Below are 5,000 nucleotides of genomic sequence, written 5' to 3'. Positions count from 1 at the left end.
GCGCCACATGGAGGAAGTAGTCGAGTTCAAATTTCTGGGACGTAGCGTAGTTTTCAATCATAATAAACCGAATCAAACATAAAAATCATGAAACTTACACCACGTCCCTAGGTTATGCACAAAACGTAACGATAAAGTGCCGGCCAGGTTAGAGGTGCACCAAAATTGTGTACCGATTAGGAAAAGTACTCTATGTTCCTATGACTTGGGTGAAAAGTGTTGATTAACTGCTGGTTAGGATAGACAGTTGCTTATCGTACACATCGCAAACGAACACCCCTTAGTGAGCAGTAGCAGAAGTCGATTGAACAAAGCGAATGCATTACAAACTGATCAAGTAAAATAAGGAACGCTACGTACTAGGACTTCTTTCCAAGAATGGTGTCCGCGACGGGAGGGCAAGCGTCCTTCCCAGGTTTCCCTAGTAAACCTTGTATGGTAAACATACCCAAGCGTGTCCGTAAGCACGCAACGATAGTCACGAACGAGCACATACCTAGGGAAAGTACTCTACGTACTAGGACTTCTGTCCAAGAATGGTGTCCGCGACGGTCGGGCACTGTGACGCAATTACCAAATCCTAGAATCGTACAAGCAGTGTGTACAAACATAAACATTAACGCGTTCGCTCGGGCTGCGCCGTCCGTGTTGAACACAAATGTGGGTGATTATATGAGTGGATAGACAAAAACATGCGTGGCGAAGACAGTTTTCTGCACGATGTGCACATAGCTCATTTCGTCGTCCCGGGCGAATGGAAAAACACAAAAATATCGAGTATCTTTCTAGGTTTCTGTTATAAAAGGACAGGCCAAAAGGTGACCGGTTGAGATAAGCATTTTAAGCATACAAGCACTTTATTGCAACTTTTGATACAAAAACTAGGTACGTACACGTAGATTGTATCAACATGGACATCCATGATCGGGTACGCCCGGGCTGCGCCCTCCATGTTGTACTTTCCCTGATTGGTACACAATTTTGGTGCAAGTGTACCAACATGGACATCTATGAACGCGTACGCTCGAGATGCACCCTTCGTCTTGTACTTTCCCTGATCGGTACACAGTTTTGGTGCACGGCTATCCCGACCGGCAACTTGTACCTTTATCGACATCCATGAACACAAAGTGCGCGGAACAAAAATTGCTCGGTCAGACCTACAAAGTGCTATATCTCGAATACTAAACGTCGCAGATGGGTGTCGTAGAACAATTTTAAATTCGTCTAATGATTCTACATCCGATTCTGGATAGTGGTTTTTCGACCACTTTTCAACATTTTGTGACACCCCGAACCTAGGGGCAGCTCCCTAGCTTTTTTCAAAAATGTGCACCGAACGGGCCAGAGAGCTCGAGTAGTCGAAAATTTTTTTTTTGCTAAAACCCCTCAAAACGTGTCAGGAACGCACCCTAGATGATGAAAAGTGCAACCAGAATGTCAATCGACAACATGCCCGGGGGTACAAATTTGCTCTACGCGTCCCTAGGTAGGGTACTTTTTCATACAAACATCAAAGTGTACGGTGCACAAAGTGCGCGGAACAAAAATTGCTCGGTCAGACCTAGGACGGGCCATAACTCGAATACTAAACGTCGCAGATGGGTGTCGTAGAACAATTTTAAGTTCGTCTAATGATTCTACATCCGATTCTGGATAGTGGTTTTTCGACCACTTTTCAACATTTTGTGACACCCCGAACCTAGGGGCAGCTCCCTAGCTTTTTTCAAAAATGTGCACCGAACGGGCCAGAGAGCTCGAGTAGTCGAAAATTTTTTTTTTTTGCTAAAACCCCTCAAAACGTGTCAGGAACGCACCCTAGATGATGAAAAGTGCAACCAGAATGTCAATCGACAACATGCCCGGGGGTACAAATTTGCTCTACGCGTCCCTAGGTAGGGTACTTTTTCATACAAACATCAAAGTGTACGGTGCACAAAGTGCGCGGAACAAAAATTGCTCGGTCAGACCTAGGACGGGCCATAACTCGAATACTAAACGTCGCAGATGGGTGTCGTAGAACAATTTTAAGTTCGTCTAATGATTCTACATCCGATTCTGGATAGTGGTTTTTCGACCACTTTTCAACATTTTGTGACACCCCGAACCTAGGGGCAGCTCCCTAGCTTTTTTCAAAAATGTGCACCGAACGGGCCAGAGAGCTCGAGTAGTCGAAAATTTTTTTTTTTGCTAAAACCCCTCAAAACGTGTCAGGAACGCACCCTAGATGATGAAAAGTGCAACCAGAATGTCAATCGACAACATGCCCGGGGGTACAAATTTGCTCTACGCGTCCCTAGGTAGGGTACTTTTTCATACAAACATCAAAGTGTACGGTGCACAAAGTGCGCGGAACAAAAATTGCTCGGTCAGACCTAGGACGGGCCATAACTCGAATACTAAACGTCGCAGATGGGTGTCGTAGAACAATTTTAAGTTCGTCTAATGATTCTACATCCGATTCTGGATAGTGGTTTTTCGACCACTTTTCAACATTTTGTGACACCCCGAACCTAGGGGCAGCTCCCTAGCTTTTTTCAAAAATGTGCACCGAACGGGCCAGAGAGCTCGAGTAGTCGAAAATTTTTTTTTTGCTAAAACCCCTCAAAACGTGTCAGGAACGCACCCTAGATGATGAAAAGTGCAACCAGAATGTCAATCGACAACATGCCCGGGGGTACAAATTTGCTCTACGCGTCCCTAGGTAGGGTACTTTTTCATACAAACATCAAAGTGTACGGTGCACAAAGTGCGCGGAACAAAAATTGCTCGGTCAGACCTGGTACGGGCCATAACTCGAATACTAAACGTCGCAGATGGGTGTCGTAGAACAATTTTAAGTTCGTCTAACGATTCTACATCCGATTCTGGATAGTGGTTTTTCGACCACTTTTCAACATTTTGTGACACCCCGAACCTAGGGGCAGCTCCCTAGCTTTTTTCAAAAATGTGCACCGAACGGGCCAGAGAGCTCGAGTAGTCGAAAATTTTTTTTTTTGCTAAAACCCCTCAAAACGTGTCAGGAACGCACCCTAGATGATGAAAAGTGCAACCAGAATGTCAATCGACAACATGCCCGGGGGTACAAATTTGCTATACGCGTCCCTAGGTAGGGTACTTTTTCATACAAACATCAACGTGTACGGTGCACAAAGTGCGCGGAACAAAAATTGCTCGGTCAGACCTAGGACGGGCCATAACTCGAATACTAAACGTCGCAGATGGGTGTCGTAGAACAATTTTAAGTTCGTCTAATGATTCTACATCCGATTCTGGATAGTGGTTTTTCGACCACTTTTCTACATTTTGTGACACCCCGAACCTAGGGGCAGCTCCCTAGCTTTTTTCAAAAATGTGCACCGAACGGGCCAGAGAGCTCGAGTAGTCGAAAATTTTTTTTTTTGCTAAAACCCCTCAAAACGTGTCAGGAACGCACCCTAGATGATGAAAAGTGCAACCAGAATGTCAATCGACAACATGCCCGGGGGTACAAATTTGCTCTACGCGTCCCTAGGTAGGGTACTTTTTCATACAAACATCAACGTGTACGGTGCACAAAGTGCGCGGAACAAAAATTGCTCGGTCAGACCTACAAAGTGTTATATATCTCGAATACTAAACGTCGCAGATGGGTGTCGTAGAACAATTTTAAATTCGTCTAACGATTCTACATCCGATTCTGGATAGTGGTTTTTCGACCACTTTTCAACATTTTGTGACACCCCGAACCTAGGGGCAGCTCCCTAGCTTTTTTCAAAAATGTGCACCGAACGGGCCAGAGAGCTCAAGTAATCGAAAATTTTTTTTTTGCTAAAACCCCTCAAAACGTGTAGAAAACTGATTTTAGATGATAAAAAGTGCAACCAGAACGTCAAACGACAACTTTGTTGGGGGTACAGTATCGGACATTAAGATAGGACCCTTTTTTTTCAATGCACCGTGCACTTGTTTTGCCACGTTACTTGTGTTTGTGTGTGTGTGTATGTGTGTATGTGTGTGTGTGTGTATGTGTGTGTGAGTGTGTGTGTGTATGTGTGTGTGTGTGTGTGTGTGTGTGTGTGTGTGTGTGCATGTGTGTGTGTGTGTAGTAGTAGTAGAAAGAGAGTGTGCTTTTTAATGTGTATTTGCAAGTGCGCGGGTTTGTGTCTGAAAAACATAGCTTGCCATGATGTCATGTGGCGTTGAAATTAATCTTATTATGTGTGTTATCATGTGAAACATTGTGCGTTTACACTTGGATAAAAACTAAAGTTTGCATCGACAGCAGCGCTTGTTCTTCGGACGAAAACGCAGGTGTGCTGTTTCATGAATGTGAATGCGACACCGGTGCGAAATGGACACGCGCACAATAGCAATGAACTCGGCATTCCCTCACAGGTGTTTCTCCAGTGCACGCCATTGAAAGGCCTTCGTGCATCTCTGCGTTGCACGTTGTGTGCGAATGGTAAACTTTGTGCGTGCATTGAGCTGGTGCGCAGTTGTTCTTTTCAATGGGCGTTTTGTTTCATGAGCGCGGCAGTATTCTTTTCTCGATTTTGAAGGGAAGACGCTTACTCGCGTACTCGTTGATAGTTTTTATCCATGCGATGTTTTTGCTGCTCCAAAACGATGTAATTCATCGCGTATAGAAGTAGAACGCAGGCAGAGCACGGGATCAGCCGTGTCCAACTTTTTAACCAGCGCGTTCTTGACGGTCCAAGCAAGCAATGTTAGTAACAATGGGTCGAGGTAAACGTTGTACCGATTATCAGCGCCATATGTAAAAGCGAATGGCTGCTGCTGGCATTAAGCGCAAAAGGATCGAGTTCGTAATGGAACGATCGCGCACTTTTGTGGCAAACGCGCTTCGGACAACCGAAACGTGCTTAGACAACTGAAACGCGCTTGGACAACCGAAACGCGCAAGTCAACCGGACGTCCTCCGAAGACCACGGCGAAAGAAGACCGTAACATTGTTAATATATCGAAAACACACTGATCGCGAGGGCGGTGGTCCTGCT

Source organism: Anopheles gambiae (assembly GCF_943734735.2).
Source record: "Anopheles gambiae chromosome X unlocalized genomic scaffold, idAnoGambNW_F1_1 X_unloc_26, whole genome shotgun sequence".
NCBI lineage: Eukaryota > Metazoa > Arthropoda > Insecta > Diptera > Culicidae > Anopheles > Anopheles gambiae.
The sequence above is the reverse complement of the archived record's forward strand: the minus strand, read 5'-3'. Positions refer to the sequence as shown.